Source organism: Perna viridis, chromosome 15 (genome assembly GCF_037379345.1).
Source record: "Perna viridis isolate PV_CMFRI_1.1 ecotype Kerala chromosome 15, ASM3737934v1, whole genome shotgun sequence".
In the NCBI taxonomy this organism is placed as follows: domain Eukaryota; kingdom Metazoa; phylum Mollusca; class Bivalvia; order Mytilida; family Mytilidae; genus Perna; species Perna viridis.
In genome coordinates this window covers 9,868,906-9,889,555 of record NC_142459.1, presented here as the reverse complement: position 1 = coordinate 9,889,555, position 20,650 = coordinate 9,868,906, and the positions used below count along the sequence as shown (strand labels likewise).

General features: G+C 39.6%; 1 protein-coding gene and 1 long non-coding RNA gene across 2 annotated transcripts in view; both read right to left on the bottom strand.

Annotated features, from left to right (window-relative positions):
* The window catches only part of LOC148596873 (uncharacterized), a 35,416-nt gene extending 25,314 nt beyond the window's left edge, over positions 1–10,102 (bottom strand). Inside the window, exon 1 of the long non-coding RNA XR_015919005.1 lies at positions 9,845–10,102. This is a non-coding gene — a long non-coding RNA (uncharacterized LOC148596873). The remainder of the gene's footprint in view (positions 1–9,844) is intronic.
* Positions 1–20,650, bottom strand: part of LOC148596872 (uncharacterized) — a 416,353-nt gene that overhangs the window by 378,621 nt on the left and 17,082 nt on the right. The gene's annotated exons all lie outside the window — the stretch shown is intronic.

Below are 20,650 nucleotides of genomic sequence, written 5' to 3'. Positions count from 1 at the left end.
TGTAATGTGTGGCTTCTACTGATCCATTATATGGCTTCAAGTCTTCATATATTCACTTATGTGTATGTTAATTATATCTGATATTGTATGGTCTTTGCCTAGTAATGATTTATTTTTTACATGTACCATTTCTAACTACATTTACTTATGGGAGAGGAATTTATATAAGTGTTTTGCACTTGTTTTCAAATCCCTTTATTGTATTCATTATTATGTATGTCAATATTTCTGAATAAAATACTGTTTAAACTAATACATTTGACTGCCTAACTGTCAGATTCAACACTGCCAGACTATATTTTCATATTGTGAATATAATTTTTTTTTAATTTCGGAGATTTTACAAAGTCTACATATAGAAGAAGAAAACATGTATTCAAGTTTCTTTACTATGTTTTTATTCTTCTTTCTTGTTCTAGCTATGAATCTGAGATGATCTTGGATTTTATTCACATGCAGATAACATGATGTATATGTATCATGTGATTGTATGAATGCATTTAGAACTTTTCAGGTTTAGATAGTGTTGTTATCCATATTTTATGATGACCTTGTCATTTTAAAATAATTTGGTGAATACAAGTTATAATAGTCCTAGTCATGTGATGTATTTTCAAATTTATGCAAATTTTATGATAATCCTAGTCATGTGTTGTGTTTTCAGATTTTATGATAGTCCTAGTCATGTGTTGTGTTTTCAGATTTTTTGATAGTCCTAGTCATGTGTTGTGTTTTCAGATTTTTTGATAGTCCTAGTCATGTGTTATGTTTTCAGATTTTATGATAGTCCTAGTCATGTGTTGTATTTTCAAGTTTATGCAAAATTATGATAATCCTAGTAATGTGTTGTGTTTTCAGATTTTATAATCTTAGTCATGTGCTGTTGTGTTTTCAGATTTTATGATAGTTCTAGCCATGTGTTGTGTTTTAAAGATTTTAATGCAGATGTTATGATAATCCTAGTCATGTGTTGTGTTTTCAGATTTTATGCAGATTTTATGATAGTCCAAGTCATTTGTTATGTTTTCAGATTTTATGATATTCCTAGTCATGTGACTGTGTTATGTTTTCAGATTTTTATGATAATCCTAGTCATGTCTTCTGTTTTCATATTTTATAATAGGAATGTAGTTTTTGAATTAATTAATATCATTGAATTGTTAGCCATAGTTTTAGAAACCTTGTAGATGGAGCCCAATGAGTTTGGTGATATGTATCAATGAATGGTGAATATGATAGAAATGACTGTTAAACAAGGTAATTTGAGTTGCATGCTAAGTGTTAAAGACCATACATGTATTTATACATGTACAAGAATTAATAATATGACTTATTCTTAATATTAAAAATTATGGTGCACTAATACACTATGATATTATCATGTACATATGTTAGATTTTATGTTTGATTTTTAAGCTATTTTAAAGTTACAAGTACATCTCATACACATAGTTTGTTTTGAAACAGTTCCTTCAAATTGTTTAATTCATTACCTATACATGTATACATAATTTTATATAAATTTTTTCAGGTAAGTGAGACCATTTTAAGCAGTCAAGGAAATACATGATGTGTCAGCTAATAGAAAGAACTTTAAAAATTAAAATTTATATAAGCTTGTCAACATTAATGCAATTTAAAATGATATTTAGAAACATTGATTTAATAATTATATAAATACACAAATTGTTGGTATATCTCTTTTTAAGAAATCAAGTCATTAAAGCAAATAATCTTTAAAATACTGCCAGCTATGTCATAATGTGTTGTCTTGGGAAGTTGGTATTAAAACACCTTCAGTACCTAAACTGTTTATTGTATGTGTGTTTTTCTGTGTGATGCTGGTCATCATGTTCTGTCTGGGGAAGTTGGAATTGAAACACCTTCAGTACCCATCTTTTCTGTGTGATGCTGGTCATCATATACTGTCTGGGGAAGTTGGAATTGAAACGCCTCTAGTTCCCCTTTTTGTAAATGCTGTGCATTTTGTCTTGTCATTTCCTGGTAAAAATGGCTATAGCTGGCAGTTTTGTTCGAAGAAAGCTCTTAATTAATAAAGTAAGCATTATTATATCAGAATTAACAGATTATTATTGTAATTTTTATTCATAGTTCATATTCAAAGTCTTTAGAATAGAAATGAATTAGTGTTGACAAGTTTCTTATGTATATTGACTTGACAACATCCTGTAATCAATGAATTTTGCAAATGAAGGTTAAAAAAAAACAATGTCATTTTTTTTATTTACCTTTTGCCTTGGTGAAATTCACAGGATTGGAACATGAATGCCCCTATGATTCTCCTTGCGTAAATAGAATTTGGAATAAATGTACATGACATAATTCAATAAACCAACAGTAATTACAAAATCCTCAACAGAAGACAGTGAGCAGCCTTCAATAAAGCCCATAGTCGCTGCTCGCTATCTTGCTATTGGTCCAGTATATAACTAAATGTATATGATCCTTGGACTAATCTCAACATCACCAAGGAAAACTCTTCCTCTGGACAGGAAACAAGATCCATAGAAAACAACACACACATTAAACAACCAAAAAGACTTGCTGCCAAACCATACCAAAGAATAAGACCTAGAAACTGCCGTACAAAGCCAAGATTTTAACATGACAATAGTTCTGCAAATGTCTTTATTTTGTTGATGTTTTACATGTTATTATACAATATAGAGCTGCAATAAATCATTCAAAATAATTTACATTTACTTTGTTATTTACAACAATTAATAATTAGTAATAAAATGTGTAGGTGTGATAATCCTTCACGGTCTAATGAACTTGGGTATACAGGCACGTGTCATTATATCTTAAAACACGTTTAAATCAATAATTGCTGCAGCGATACTTACAAAAATCGAAATACAACATCTTCATAATTCAAATTTTGTCTATTGATATTAATATGCACACATAAGTGTTCCCATCCCGGGCTAAGCGGTGTTTAGACAGACCCCATTGAACACACATGTAGTCCTATTTATGTAACTAGTGTTAGATACGCAGGTTTAGTGATTAATGAATATTTTATGATTAGACATGTCTTAATGTCTGGCCGCAATTGTATTACATTACAAATTTCGATATGCTGTATACGTGGGTAATGTTGTGTCGTCAACGTTGATGTATATAGTTCTCTAATATTAATGTGCATTACCCTATTTTGTTTTATTGGATTTTAAACATTAGAACGTAGAATATCGAAAGTATAATTAATACTAGCATATAGAATGTGTTTCAATAGAAGGGTTTAGATCTGTCTAAGTAATTATAAGTCAAAGCGTGGTTCTATTAAAATTTTATCAAAATGATTGTCAATCTTGAACTTTGTGTCGTTCAAACGGTAAACGGACGGAAAGTCACAGGCCCAAAAGTCTGTAATATATTTAAAAGTCCAAATATAAAGTAATGTGACTTTTTGTCCTACCGAAATTGCAGGTCCGGGTGTCAAAAGAATAGGCCTGCAGCAGCGGTAAGCTTGTCGTAAAAAGCGACTAAATAGTGCTCAGAACCATACCTGAGGGCTTGGGCGCTCTGCCCACAGAGCAACTGGGATGTGTGCCCCAGGTGGTGGAATGGGGTACCCCTGGCCTGTTACAAGCTGGGGTTGTCAGGCTATAACACAGAAAACCTGACCGCAAACCATAGTGGTGCACCGTGTTGGGAAAGATGCCAGGTTTCTAGCACGTTAAAGAACCCTACTGTGGTATTTTCCCGGAGTAGGAACCACAAGGTTCCGCCACAGGAGGCTAAATTGCCCGACCCTACCCACTTCTCCCAATTTCCAGTGGCAATCAAAATTTGCCGACACTATTGCCCTTGTGTCCCATCCCTTGTTCATTTTATCATCAATTTCATGTTCATCGTCTGAATATAGCTGAAATATTGCTGCTCGGACGTTAAACCCCAACAAACAAAACAAACAAACCATTCAGGAATTCTGGAACTGTCTTTCTGCCTGATACACGGTCTTGGCACAGATTCTGGAATCGTTTTTGGATGAACTATCTTCTGCGGAACTCTCTTTGCTGGCTCTGTACCGATTGCGTCTTGGAGAACGATCGTTGTTATAGTAGACTGCTCACGCTGAAACCACTTGAGGACGGTCCAAATAGTAGGATGAGACGTACCAACCAGTGTGTAGAACTTGTTATTCCAACCTTCGCAGACGTTGTTGGTTCTTGGGTTGCATTCCGTAGTGGCTTTGTGGACACTCCAAACAGCAGGGTGGAACATAGGCGGTGTACGGCGCATCATCAGCTGAGGTTGTTGGTCTGCGTTTAGTTGCTGTACTGGACGGTAGGTACCACTAACGTAGGTTGCGTCAAAGTAGTCGACTAAGTCTGCTGGCTCTTCTGGTGTGAGGCGTCGGATGTAGGCAATACCCTCTGGTAAGTCTTCTATTGGAAGGAAGGCTAAGGCATTTAAGGTGTTGCAGAAGTGGCGGATCACTCATGTAGTGGGTAGCTAGTCTGAATTTCTGTATCTTACGCCAGGTTGCCTGTGTCAGGTGGTAGAAACAGCCTTGGTGCTAAACTTGACGACCGAATACTGCTGAAGTTGCTCTGAGTAGACCATTTTCAAAGTCGGTTACCACTTTGGTGATGTTGATCTGTAGACCCATGTTGTTGCACTTGTCGATGATTGCTTGGAAGAGTTCTTCATATGCAGGTCCGGGTGTTAAAAGAATAGGCCTGCAGCAGCGCTAAGCTTGTCGTATAAGGCGACTAAATAGTGCTCAGAATCCCCAACAAACAAACAATCATATGCTTGGCGTGACTTCTGTAGTAGGCTGTAGACGACGGTGATGAAGGTGTTGCCGAATGGTATTCTAATGGTGAAGATCTGCTTAAATAACGGTGGTGCTGTGTCGAAGGTACCATCCATGTATAGTGTGTCTGCTCAATAAAGTATGGAATTTTATTAGAAAAGTAAAAGGAAAAAATTCGAATTCTTCAGTGAAACACCTTAAAGTTGGTAATACCACTCTAACCACCGAAAAACATATCGCCAATAAGCTAGCCGAAACGTTCGCTAAACATTCATCCTCAACTAACTACAAACCAGATTTTCAAAAAATTAAATCATCTGCAGAAAAGACAAAATTAAACTTCAAGTCAAATAAATGCTGAATCCTACAACTCTCAATTTTCTATGAGGAACTAAAATCGTCACTGGCTACAGCTCACGATACAGCAAGTGGGCTAGATAATATTCACTATCAACTTTTGAAACATCTTCCTGATCCATCTCTACATACACTTCTTGCGTTAATGAACGAGATATGGACTTCTGGTAACGTTCCGTCCATCTGGAAAACGGCTTCAGTAGTCCCTATTCCAAAACCAGGTAACGATCATACGGATCCTTCAAATTATCGCCCGTTCGCATTGACAAGCTGCGTCTGCAAGACAATGGAACGAATGGTCAATGATCGCCTTGTGTGGTTCCTTTAGAAGCACAACTTACTCACTAATATTCAGTGTGGTTTTAGGCAAGGCAGAAGTACTCTTGACCATTTAGTCCGGTTTGAAACGCTCATCAGAAATGCATTTGCTAAAAATGAACATGTTGTGTCGGTCTTTTTCGATTTAGAAAAAGCCTATGACACGACGTGGAAATATAGTATTTTAAAAGATATATTTGATATGGGGTTGAAAGGAAGATTTCCTTTGTTCTTGTCTAATTTTTTGTCAGATCGTCATTTTAATGTGAGGGTAAATTCGACTTTTTCTGAGGAGAAGGAACAGGGAAGTATTCTTTCTGTCACTCTCTTCAGTATTTAAATTAATAGTTTAGCCCAAGTTTTGAAGGACAATATTGACGGTTCCTTGTATGTAGACGACTTTTTGATCTGCTACAGGGGACAAAATATGAGTAATATTGAAATATTGCTGCTCGGACGTTAAACCCCAACAAACAAACGAACAAAGATAAATCACGTCTTCAAGTTTGTTTGTTGGGGTCTAACGTCCGAGCAGCAATATTTCAGCTATATTCAGACGATGAACATGAAATGGATGATAAAATGAATATGAAATGAAAAAAAGGATGGGACACAAGGATAATATGGTCGACAAATTTTGATTGCCACTGGAAAAAGGGGGTATGGGTAAGGTCGGGCAGAAGGCAGTAAACTGGCAACCAAAGTCAATTCCGAATTTGATACAAGACTTACATGATATTGTTACCGTGCATTTCATAGACTTAAAACGTTCACTTTACGGTAGTGGGAATTATGAATTGTATGGCCGTTACAGAAAACACTTACATAGTTACCAGAGTTGGCAAACCAAAACACAAGAACAACAGAACAACCTGTTGCATAGACATCTAAATGATGTTACCACCAAGAGTACCAGCATTAAGTCTTCATATAAAAACTTTGAAGTTCCACAACCAAAAAGACTTGCTGCCAAACCATACCAAAGAATAAGACCTAGAAACTGCCGTACAAAGCCAAGATTTTAACATGACAATAGTTCTGCAAATGTCTTTATTTTGTTGATGTTTTACATGTTATTATACAATATAGAGCTGCAATAAATCGTTCAAAATAATTTACATTTACTTTGTTATTTACAACAATTAATGTTTGTTTGTTTGTTGGGGTTTAACGTCCGAGCAGCAATACTTCAGCTATATTCAGACAATGAACATGAAATGAAAAAAAAAGGATGAGTCACAAGGATAATAGGGTCGACAAATTTTGATTGCCACTGGAAAAAGGGGGGATGGGTAAGGTCGGGCAATTTAGCCTCATGTGGCGGAGCGCAAAGGTTCCTACTCCTATCGAATACCACAGCAGGGTTCTTCAACGTGTGAGGAACGTGGCATCTTTCCCAACACGGTGCACCACTATGGTTTGCGGTCAGGTTTTCAGTATTATAGCCTGACAACCCCAGCATGTAACACGCCAGGGGTAACCCATTCCACGACCTGGGGCACATATCCCAGTTGCTCTGTGGGCAGAGCGCCTAGCCCCCGGCTAGGTTTCTGAGCACTATTTAGTCGCCTCATACGACAAGCTTAGCGCTGCTGCAGGCCCATTCTTTTAACACCCGGACCTGCACGGGGCTACAGCAATTAATAATAAAATGTGTAGGTGTGATAATCCTTCACGGTCTACTGAACTTGGATATACAGGCACGTGTCATTATGATATCTTAAAACACGTTTAAATCAATAATTGCTGCAGCGATACTTACAAAAATCGAAATACAACATCTTCATAATTCAAATTTTGTCTATTGATATTAATATGCACACATAAGTGTTCCCAACCCGGGCTTTAGACAGACCCCATTGAACACACATGTAGTCCTATTTATGTAACTAGTGTTAGATACGCAGGTTTAGTGATTAATGAATATTTTATGATTAGACATGTCTTAATGTCTGGCCGCAATTGTATTACATTACAAATTTCGATATGCTGTATACGTGGGAAATGTTGTGTCGTCAACGTTAATGTATATAGTTCTCTAATATTAATGTGCATTACCCTATTTTGTTTTATTGGATTTTAAACATTAGAACGTAGAATATCGAAAGAAGTATAATTAATACTAGCATATAGAATGTGTTTCAATAGAAGGGTTTAGATCTGTCTAAGTAATTATAAGTCAAAGCGTGGTTCTATTAAAATTTTATCAAAATGATTGTCAATCTTGAACTTTGTGTCGTTCAAACGGTAAACGGACGGAAAGTCACAGGCCCAAAAGTCTGTAATATATTTAAAAGTCCAAATATAAAGTAATGTGACTTTTTGTCCTACCGAAATTGCAGGTCCGGGTGTCAAAAGAATAGGCCTGCAGCAGCGCGAACCTTGTCGTAAAAAGCGACTAAATAGTGCTCAGAACCATACCTGGGGGCTAGGGCGCTCTGCCCACAGAGCAACTGGGATGTGTACCCCTGGCGTGTTACATGCTGGGGTTGTCAGGCTATAATACGGAAAACCTGACCGCAAACCATAGTGGTGCACCGTGTTGGGAAAGATGCCACGTTCCTCGCACGTTAAAGAACCCTGCTGTGGTATTCGATAGGAGTAGGAACCTTTGCGCTCCGCCACAGGAGGCTAAATTGCCCGACCTTACCCATCCCCCCTTTTTCCAGTGGCAATCATAATTTGTCGACCCTACTGTCCTTGTGTCCCATCCTTTTTTGTTTCATTTCATGTTCATTTTATCATCCATTTCATGTTCATCGTCTGAATATAGCTGAAATATTGCTGCTCAGACGTTAAACCCCAACAAACAAACAAATTATGGTTGATGGGCATCCAGAGCTGCAGCTTTAAACCTGTTACTCCAGCTGCATGTAACCTTAATTCTACCTTTTCATGTAGTTCGTTGTTTGACTTTGGTATACGCAACATCTAACAAAGAAAAACAGCAATAAAAGTGTTGTTCCTTTGCTTTAGATTCGTCCAAACTATATCCCTTCTATTTATTATATTGACTTAATACGGGTACAAAACGTAGAGCATATAGAATGTACTATGATCAAAAGGAAAATACTCAATAGCTGCATATTCCTGGACAAAAAAATCACAACATTTATAGTCTTGTCACTACCGTGCATGAAATCATAACTACCATACAGCATTGTCATTACCGTATACATTTGTCACTTCCGTTCTCAACCAAAAAAGGCCAGTTATAAAAAAATATTACTTAATAAAATCAAGTTCCAGCTAACGTTAATAAATCAATAAAGTTTGTTTTTAGTTTTAAGCTAATTTTCTAATATAAAAAGTATTGTTTGTTTGTTTGTTTGGGGTTTAACGTCCGAGCAGCAATATTTCAGCTATATTCAGACAATGAACATGAAATGGATGATAAAATGAACATGAAATGATAAAAAAAAGGATGGGTCACAAGGACAACAGGATCGACAAATTTTGATTGCCACTAGAAAAAGGGGGATGGGTAAGGTCGGGCAATTTAGCCTCCTGTGCTTGTGGCGGAGCACAAAGGTTCCTACTCCTATCGAATACCACAGCAGGGTTCTTTAACGTGCGAGGAACGTGGCATTTATCCCAACACGGTGCACCACTATGGTTTGCGGTCAGGTATTCCGTATTATAGCCTGACAACCCCAGCATGTAACATGCCAGGGGGGTTTGTTGGGGTTTAACGTCCGAGCAGCAATATTTCAGCTATATTCAGACAATGAACATGAAATGGATGATAAAATGAACATGAAATGAAAAAAAGGATGGGTCACAAGGATAATAGGGTCGGGCAATTTAGCCTCCTGTGGCGGAGCGCAAAGGTTCCTACTCCTATCGAATACCACAGCAGGGTTCTTTAACGTGCGAGGAACGTGGCATCTTTCCCAACACGGCGCACCACTATGGTGTGCGGTCAGGTTTTCCGTATTATAGCCTGACAACCCCAGCATGTAACACGCCAGGGGTACCCATCCCAGTTGCTCTGTGGGCAGAGCGCCTAGCCCCCGGCTAGGTTTCTGAGCACTATGTAGTCGCCTTTTACGACAAGCTTAGCGCTGCTGCAGGCCTATTCTTTTAACACCCGGACCTGCACGGGGCGTAACATGCCAGGGGTATATATCCCAGTTGCTCTGTGGGCAGAGCGCCTAGCCCCCGGCTAGGTTTCTGAGCACTATTTAGTCGCCTTTTACGACAAGCTTAGCGCTGCTGCAGGCCTATACTTTTGACACCCGGACCTGCACGGGGCAACACGCGATATCCGAATTTTCAATGCGCTGATAACTTTTACATCCTGTTTTGGCATATACAGCAAGTAAATACAGTTTTTATTCTTGCTCATTAAGAAACCTTCCAGAAAAGTAATTTTCAACTAACCTGATATTTCTTCAGATCACTGTACTGCACAATATCTGTTGGATAAGACACAAATGTAACTAGGGTACTACATGATGTGTAATCGATGATTTTCCAGATCCAAAACTTCCGGTTAATACACCAATATTGTAATCTTCAATTGGATTGGACACACGTAGTGTTGGTTTAGTAACTGTTTCCTTGTATTTTCCCGTACTCTGGTGTATTTTTGGTACTATTCCTTTAAAAAAAGACAAATAAGGCAATATAGTTCCGTTTACTACTATTTCAGGCTATTCAAAGTTAATGGCCCCATATAGGTCCGAGTGTCAAAAGAATAGGCCTTCAGCAGGGCTAAACTTGTTGTAAAGGGCGACTAAAGAGTACTCAGAACCCTAGCCAGGGGCTAGGGAGCTCTGTGCGCAGAGCAACTGGGTTGTGTGCCCCAGGTGGTACCCCAGGCATGTCACATGCTGGGGTGGTCAGGCTATAATACGGGAAACCTGACCGCCAACCATAGTGGTGCATTGTGTTGGGAAAGATGCCACGTTCCTCGCACGTTGAGAACTCTACTGTGGTATTCTCCAGGAGTAGGAACCATAGGGCTCCGCCACAGGAGGTTAAATTGCCTGACCCTACCCACCTCTCCCTATTTCCAGTGGCAATCAAAATTTGTCGACCCTATTGTCCGTGTGTCCAATCCCTTTCTCATTTCATCATCATGTTCATTGTCGGAATATAGCTGAAATACTGCAGCTCGGACGTTAAACCCCAACAAACAAACAAAACGATCCCCAGTTAGTCAGGCATGTCAGCGGTTGGATTTCGGGAGAAATATTGTGATCAAGTTCAAGATCATGCTGTCAAATATTGTGAAATGTGGAAATCTGGTTTGTTGGGGTTTAACGTCCGAGCAGTTTGTTTGTTTGTTTGTTTGTTGGGGTTTAACGTCCGAGCAGCAATATTTCAGCTATATTCAGACAATGAACATGAAATGGATAAATGATAAAAAAAAAAAAGACGGGTCACAAGGACAACAGGGTCGACAAATTTTGATTGCCACTGGAAAAAAGGGGGGATGGGTAAGGTCGGGCAATTTAGCCTCCTGTGGCGGAGCGCAAAGGTTCCTACTCCTAACGAATACCACAACAGGGTTCTTTAGCGTGCGAGGAACGTGGCATCTTTCCCAACACGGTGCACCACTATGGTTTCCGGTCAGGTTTTCCGTATTATGGCCTGACAACCCCAGCATGTAACACGCCAGGGGTACCCCATTCCACCACCTGAGGCACACATCCCAGTTGCTCTGTGGGCAGAGCGCCTAGCCCCCGGCTAGGTTTCTGAGCACTATTTAGTCGCCTTATACGACCAGCTTAGCGCTGCTGCAGGCCTATTCTTTTAACACCCGGACCTGCACGGGGCTCGCCCACCGAGGGCACACATCCCAGTTGCTCTGTGGGCACTATTTAGTCGCCTTTTACGACAAGCTTAGCGCTCCTGCAGGCCTATTCTTCAACACCCGGACATGCACGGGGCAACTAAGCGGTGTGCAAATATCATAATACCTGAACAAAATGTCCAAAGTATATTGTCTGTTGAACATGCAACTACAAATAACTGTCTTCCATGCAAAGTCCGGAGTTTACATTCGATTCCAGCTTGTCAGGCAAATCGGCCATTGCACATCAGATCGATCTCGGATCTTGAATTCATTTGTGGTTTCGAGTATGACTTTGTAATCCTTTGGGTGCGTTCAACACTAAGGTAAACATTACCACATGATTTGGTATCTTTAAAGCGAACATCGACGTAATCAAGCTTGTTTGTGGTTATCTCTTCACACCTTATATTCATTCATTGAAATTTAAGCAATACTGTAAACGTGTTAAGAATATTTAACAGCATTTATGTACACACGATAGCAGTTTATCAATCATATACTGTGTGTTTCTGTAAATTGTAAATTGTTGTGTATATAGTGTGTAAGCCCTCGGGTAACATGTTTCACTATGTATCAAATATTAACGATGACGTATTTGTTCTTTTCACCGGTAAATCGGATTAGGAATTATGCCAGTTGTTGTCCTTTAAAAGGATGGCGTAACGGTCACCTCTTGTTTTTATTATTATTTCTTCGGCCAATCTAAAAAGACTGATTTGTTTCGTCTGAACGTTATGATTGATTTATGTGTAATGAATTCGTTACGTCACAGATCAGATTATGTACAGGCGTTACCGATAACGTGTATGGAATATTTATAGTATATGTGTACACACGATAGTTGTTTCTTGCCAATCAATAAGTGTATGATGATTCTATGTGGAAAGTCGATAATATACATTACGCCTGTATATCGTATTGGGAATTAATAATAAGGCGTGTCTAGTTGTAGTGTGATGTATTGTAATGTATAAAATCGATCATCTACGACACGTGAACATTAATGTTATGAAAACATTTAATAGCTCTCTGGTAATACATATGATGAACGTGTATAACACGTGCTATGTCAAAGAACACAGCATTCTTGTCTGATAAAATACGACCGATCTTTCATTAATAGCAGAAGACAGTTTTATAACCAGGCTGATCAGGCCCCTGTTACATTTTTGGCTGCAACGCGTGTAATATTTATTATGTCTGGGATGTTTTAATGAACATAAGCCCCGTGCAGGTCCGGGTGTTAAAAGAATAGGCCTGCAGCAGCGCTAAGCTTGTCGTATAAGGCGACTGAATAGTGCTCAGAAACCTAGCCGGGGCTAGGCGCTCTGCCCACAGAGCAACTGGGATGTGTACCCCTGGCGTGTTACATGCTGGGGTTGTCAGGCTATAATACGGAAAACCTGACCGCAAACCATAGTGGTGCACCGTGTTGGGAAAGATGCCACGTTCCTCGCACGTTAAAGAACCCTGCTGTGGTAATCGATAGGAGTAGGAACCTTTGCGCTCCGTCACAGGAGGCTAAATTGCCCTACCTTACCCATCCCCCCTTTTTCCAGTGGCAATCAAAATTTGTCGACCCTATTTTCCTTGTGACCCATCCTTTTTTTTTCATTACATGTTCATTTTATCATCCATTTCATGTTCATTGTCTGAATATAGCTGAAATATTGCTGCTCGGACGTTAAACCCCAACAATCAATCAATCATTAATGAACATAAGAACGTTTTTTGTTCAATTTACAGCTGATTAGGACCCATCCAACAGAATTTCCGTCTGTTGAGAATATTTAGGTTAATCTTGTAGATTACCTTCGTGCTTAAAGAGAGATAACAATGTTGTATATCATTGAACACACATGTAGTTTTATTAGTTTTTATTAGTTTTTTTTAGTTTTATTAGTTGTATCCTTGTGACCCATCCTTTTTTTTTTCATTTCATGTTCATTTTATCATCGATTTCATGTTCATTGTCTGAATATAGCTGAAATATTGCTGCTCGGACGTTAAACCCCAACAAACAAACAAAACCTATTTTGTTTTATTGGATTTTTAACATTAGAACGTAGAATATCGAAAGAAGTATAAATAATACTAGCATATTTTGTTGTATGAAAACGTAGCTATAGAATTTGTTTCAATAGAAGGGTTTAGATCTGTTTAAATATTTATATGTCTAAGCGTGGTTCTATACCAATTTTATCAAAATGATTGTCAATCTTGAACTTTGTGTCGTTTAAACGATAAACGATTGATTGTTGGGGTTTAACGTCCGAGCAGCAATATTTCAGCTATATTCAGACAATGAACATGAAATGAAAAAAAAAGGATGGGTCACAAGGATAATAGGGTCGACAAATTTTGATTGCCACTGGAAAAAGTGGGGATGGGTAAGGTCGGGCAATTTAGCCTCCTGTGGTGGAGCGCAAAGGTTCCTACTCCCATCGAATACCACAGCAGGGTTCTTTAACGTGCGAGGAACGTGGCATCTTTCCCAACACGGTAACGGTAAACGGACAAAAAGTCACAAATCATGAATAGGACAAAAATTCACAGTACTTTATATAGCACCATAGACATAACAATAAACAAACAACAATATAAGCACAGAAAGTCAATAAATGAAAAGCTTTTCAAGGTTTTCTTTAAACACACAATATCACTTAGAGCATTTTGTTTAAACACGAGTTCATTTTCACTATTGTCACAGTTTTAGCAAACACTGTTGTAAGTCTATTTAGTTAGAAACGTCTAACTCTGCACCTGCAGCTGTAGCTGTAGTACGTCTACCCAGGCAATTGTTGAAGGCGACACAATTCGGGAATTGACCCGTGCAGGTTCGGGTGTCAAAAGAATAGGCCTGCAGCAGCGCTAAGCTTGTCGTAAAAGGCGACTAAATAGTGTTCAGAACCTTAACCGGAGGCTAGGGCGCTCTGCCCACAGAGCAACTGGGATGTGTGCCCCAGATGGTGGAATGGGGTACCCCTGGCGTGTTACATGCTGGAGTTGTCAGGCTATAATACGGAAAACTTGACCGCAAACCATAGTGGTGCACCGTGTTGGGAAAGATGCCACGTTCCTAGCACGTTTAAGAACCTTACTGTGGTATTCTCCCGGAGATGGGACCATAGGGCTCCGCCACAGGAGGCTAAATTGTCCGACCCTACCCACCTCTCACTATCTACAGTGGCAATCAAAAATTTTCGACCCCATTGTCCTTGTGTCCCATCCCTATTTCATTTCATCTTTTTGCCCCGTGCAGGTCCGGTGTGAACAGAATAGGCCTGCAGCAGCGCTAAGCTTGTCGTAATAGGCGACTAAATAGTGCTCAGAAACATAGCCGGGGGCTAGGCGCTCTGCCCACAGAGCAACTGGGATGTGTGCCCCAGGTGGTGGAATGGAGTACCCCTGGCGTGTTACATGCTGGAGTTGTCAGGCTATAATACGGAAAACCTGACCGCAAACCAGTGGTGCACCGTGTCGGGAAAGATGCCACGTTCCTCGCACGTTAAAGAACCCTGCTGTGGTATTCGATAGGAGTAGGAACCTTTGCGCTCCGCCACAGGAGGCTAAATTCCCCGACCTTACCCATCCCCTTCTTCCAGTTGCAATCAAAATTTGTCGACCCTATTATCCTTGTGACCCATCCTTTTTTTTTCATTTCATGTTCATTTTATCTTCATTGTCTGAATATAGCTGAAATATTGCTGCTCGGACGTTAAACCCCAACAAACAAAACAAACATTTCATCTTTTCATGTTCATTTTATCATCAATTTCATGTTCATCGTCTGAATATAGCTGAAATATTGCTGCTCGGACGTTAAACCCCAAGAAACAAACGAACGGAATTTGGGCTAGTGCTCAGAACCTCAGCCGGGGGTAGGGGCGCTCTGCCCACAGAGCAACTGGGTTGTGTGCCCCAGGTGGTGGAATGGGGTACCTATTAATCCCTATTTCCAGTGGCAATCAAAATTTGTCGACCCTATTATCCTTCTGTCCCATCCTCTTTTTTTTCATTTCGTGTTCATTTTATCTTCATCGTCTGAATATAGGTGAAATATTGCTGCTCGGACGTTAAACCCCAACAATCATCCACTTCATTTTCATCGCCTGAATATAGCTGAAATGTTACTGCTCGGGCGTTAAACCCCAGCAAACAAACGTTTCAAGAATGTATACCAATTGACATAGGAAGATGGAAAAATATTCCACAATAAAATAGAGTTTGTACCTTATGTGGAAACGGTATTGGTGATGAATTCAATTTGCTTTTTTGTTTGTCACATGACCAACAACTTCACAGTTTCAATGTGTTCACATTCACTTGCTTCGAACAGTTGGGATCTTATAAACATACGGCACTGTGATAAGTCAGCATTTTTCTCTAGTCATATTTTCACTATATCGATACGCCTGATGAAGATGCGGCATGCAATGGCGATATCAAATATAAACAATGCTAGTTACACTAAATATGCAGGATGCCACTCCCTTAAAATGAAATACTTTATTACAGTGAATCAACACCCTATTTTCTGTCACTTGTTACAAGAATGTATGCCAATTGACATAGTAAGGTGGAAAAATATTCCACAAAATAGAGTTTGTACCTTATGTGGAAACGGTATTGGTGATGAATTTAATTTGCTTTTTGTTTGTCACATGACCAACAATTTCAATGTGTTCACATTCACTTGCTTCGAACAGTTGGGATCTTATAAACTTACGGCACTGTGATAAGTCAGCATTTTTCTCTAGTCATATTTTCACTATATCGATACGCCTGATGAAGATGTGGCATGCAATGGCGATATCAAATATAAACAATGCTAGTTACACTAAATATGCAGGATGCCACTCCCTTAAAATGAAATACTTTATTACAGTGAATCAACACCCTATTTTCTGTCACTTGTTACAAGAATGTATACCAATTGACATAGTAAGTTGGAAAAATATTCCACAAAATAGAGTTTGTACCTTATGTGGAAACGGTATTGGTGATGAATTTAATTTGCTTTTTGTTTGTCACATGACCAACAATTTCAATGTGTTCACATTCACTTGCTTCGAACAGTTGGGATCTTATAAACTTACGGCACTGTGATAAGTCAGCATTTTTCTCTAGTTATATTTTCACGATAAAGATGCGGCATGCAATGGCGATATCAAATCTAAACAATGCTGGGATACAAGTGAATGGTTAATTGAAGTGCAACCTGATTTTGAATAATTGTATACAGTTTAGATGCATGAAGTAAATCTCCAAGATAGTCGCGCAGTATATACTTGACATCTATTAAAGTGTCAACGAGTTCATTTTTGGATTAATGGCTTCATTTGGCGAAAAAGCAAAAGTATGTTCCTGAAGTCTGTATAGCGTGTACAAAAAAAAACCAAAAAAAAACCCGAAGAAGCGGGTTCATCTTCAACTGAGAACAGACACACACTAGACATAGTCTCCTGTCAGAATATTTCTTTAACGGTCTTTCTCGAATTTTAAAGCCCCGTGCAGGTCCGGGTGTTAAAAGAATAGGCCTACAGCAGCGCTAAGCTTGTCGTAAAAGGCGACTACATAGTGCTCAGAAACCTAGCCGGGGGCTAGGCGCTCTGCCCACAGAGCAACTGGGATGTGTGCCCCAGGTGGTGGAATGGGGTACCCCTGGCGTGTTACATGCTGGGGTTGTCAGGCTATAATACGGGAAACCTGACCGCCAACCATAGTGGTGCATTGTGTTGGGAAAGATGCCACGTTCCTCGCACGTTGAGAACTCTACTGTGGTACTCTCCAGAAGTAGGAACCATAGGGCTCCGCCACAGGAGGTTAAATTGCCTGACCCTACCCACCTCTCCCTATTTCCAGTGGCAATCAAAATTTGTCGACCCCATTGTCCGTGTGTCCAATCCCTTTTTCATTTCATCATCATTTCATGTTAATTGTCGGAATATAGCTGAAATACTGCAGCTCGGACGTTAAACCCCAACAAACAAAACGATCCCCAGTTAGTCAGGCATGTCAGCGGTTGGATTTCGGGAGAAATATTGTGATCAAGTTCAAGATCATGCTGTCAAATATTGTGAAATGTGGAAATCTGGTTTGTTGGGGTTTAACGTCCGAGCAGCAATATTTCGGCTATATTCAGACGATGAATATGAAATTGATGATAAAATGAACATGAAATGATGATGAAATGAAAAAGTGTTATAGCCTGACAACCCCAGCATGTAACACGCCAGGGGTACCCCATTCCACCACCGAGGGCACACATCCCAGTTGCTCTGTGGGCACTATTTAGTCGCCTTTTACGACAAGCTTAGCGCTCCTGCAGGCCTATTCTTCAACACCCGGACATGCACGGGGCAACTAAGCGGTGTGCAAATATCATAATACCTGAACAAAATGTCCAAAGTATATTGTCTGTTGAACATGCAACTACAAATAACTGTCTTCCATGCAAAGTCCGGTGTTTACATTCGATTCCAGCTTGTCAGGCAAATCGGCCATTGCACATCAGATCGATCTCGGATCTTGAATTCATTTGTGGTTTCGAGTATGACTTTGTAATCCTTTGGGTGCGTTCAACACTAAGGTAAACATTACCACATGATTTGGTATCTTTAAAGCGAACATCGACGTAATCAAGCTTGTTTGTGGTTATCTCTTCACACCTTACATTCATTCATTGAAATTTAAGCAATACTGTAAACGTGTTAAGAATATTTAACGTGTATGGAATATTTATAGTATATGTGTACACACGATAGTTGTTTCTTGCCAATCAATAAGTGTATGATGATTCTATGTGGAAAGTCGATAATATACATTACGCCTGTATATCGTATTGGGAATTAATAATAAGGCGTGTCTAGTTGTAGTGTGATGTATTGTAATGTATAAAATCGATCATCTACGACACGTGAACATTAATGTTATGAAAACATTTAATAGCTCTCTGGTAATACATATGATGAACGTGTATAACACGTGCTATGTCAAAGAACACAGCATTCTTGTCTGATAAAATACGACCGATCTTTCATTAATAGCAGAAGACAGTTTTATAACCAGGCTGATCAGGCCCCTGTTACATTTTTGGCTGCAACGCGTGTAATATTTATTATGTCTGGGATGTTTTAATGAACATAAGCCCCGTGCAGGTCCGGGTGTTAAAAGAATAGGCCTGCAGCAGCGCTAAGCTTGTCGTATAAGGCGACTGAATAGTGCTCAGAAACCTAGCCGGGGCTAGGCGCTCTGCCCACAGAGCAACTGGGATGTGTACCCCTGGCGTGTTACATGCTGGGGTTGTCAGGCTATAATACGGAAAACCTGACCGCAAACCATAGTGGTGCACCGTGTTGGGAAAGATGCCACGTTCCTCGCACGTTAAAGAACCCTGCTGTGGTAATCGATAGGAGTAGGAACCTTTGCGCTCCGTCACAGGAGGCTAAATTGCCCTACCTTACCCATCCCCCCTTTTTCCAGTGGCAATCAAAATTTGTCGACCCTATTTTCCTTGTGACCCATCCTTTTTTTTCATTACATGTTCATTTTATCATCCATTTCATGTTCATTGTCTGAATATAGCTGAAATATTGCTGCTCGGACGTTAAACCCCAACAATCAATCAATCATTAATGAACATAAGAACGTTTTTTGTTCAATTTACAGCTGATTAGGACCCATCCAACAGAATTTCCGTCTGTTGAGAATATTTAGGTTAATCTTGTAGATTACCTTCGTGCTTAAAGAGAGATAACAATGTTGTATATCATTGAACACACATGTAGTTTTATTAGTTTTTATTAGTTTTTTTTAGTTTTATTAGTTGTATCCTTGTGACCCATCCTTTTTTTTTTCATTTCATGTTCATTTTATCATCGATTTCATGTTCATTGTCTGAATATAGCTGAAATATTGCTGCTCGGACGTTAAACCCCAACAAACAAACAAAACCTATTTTGTTTTATTGGATTTTTAACATTAGAACGTAGAATATCGAAAGAAGTATAAATAATACTAGCATATTTTGTTGTATGAAAACGTAGCTATAGAATTTGTTTCAATAGAAGGGTTTAGATCTGTTTAAATATTTATATGTCTAAGCGTGGTTCTATACCAATTTTATCAAAATGATTGTCAATCTTGAACTTTGTGTCGTTTAAACGATAAACGATTGATTGTTGGGGTTTAACGTCCGAGCAGCAATATTTCAGCTATATTCAGACAATGAACATGAAATGAAAAAAAAAGGATGGGTCACAAGGATAATAGGGTCGACAAATTTTGATTGCCACTGGAAAAAGTGGGGATGGGTAAGGTCGGGCAATTTAGCCTCCTGTGGTGGAGCGCAAAGGTTCCTACTCCCATCGAATACCACAGCAGGGTTCTTTAACGTGCGAGGAACGTGGCATCTTTCCCAACACGGTAACGGTAAACGGACAAAAAGTCACAAATCATGAATAGGACAAAAATTCACAGTACTTTATATAGCACCATAGACATAACAATAAACAAACAACAATATAAGCACAGAAAGTCAATAAATGAAAAGCTTTTCAAGGTTTTCTTTAAACACACAATATCACTTAGAGCATTTTGTTTAAACACGAGTTCATTTTCACTATTGTCACAGTTTTAGCAAACACTGTTGTAAGTCTATTTAGTTAGAAACGTCTAACTCTGCACCTGCAGCTGTAGCTGTAGTACGTCTACCCAGGCAATTGTTGAAGGCGACACAATTCGGGAATTGACCCGTGCAGGTTCGGGTGTCAAAAGAATAGGCCTGCAGCAGCGCTAAGCTTGTCGTAAAAGGCGACTAAATAGTGTTCAGAACCTTAACCGGAGGCTAGGGCGCTCTGCCCACAGAGCAACTGGGATGTGTGCCCCAGATGGTGGAATGGGGTACCCCTGGCGTGTTACATGCTGGAGTTGTCAGGCTATAATACGGAAAACTTGACCGCAAACCATAGTGGTGCACCGTGTTGGGAAAGATGCCACGTTCCTAGCACGTTTAAGAACCTTACTGTGGTATTCTCCCGGAGATGGGACCATAGGGCTCCGCCACAGGAGGCTAAATTGTCCGACCCTACCCACCTCTCACTATCTACAGTGGCAATCAAAAATTTTCGACCCCATTGTCCTTGTGTCCCATCCCTATTTCATTTCATCTTTTTGCCCCGTGCAGGTCCGGTGTGAACAGAATAGGCCTGCAGCAGCGCTAAGCTTGTCGTAATAGGCGACTAAATAGTGCTCAGAAACATAGCCGGGGGCTAGGCGCTCTGCCCACAGAGCAACTGGGATGTGTGCCCCAGGTGGTGGAATGGAGTACCCCTGGCGTGTTACATGCTGGAGTTGTCAGGCTATAATACGGAAAACCTGACCGC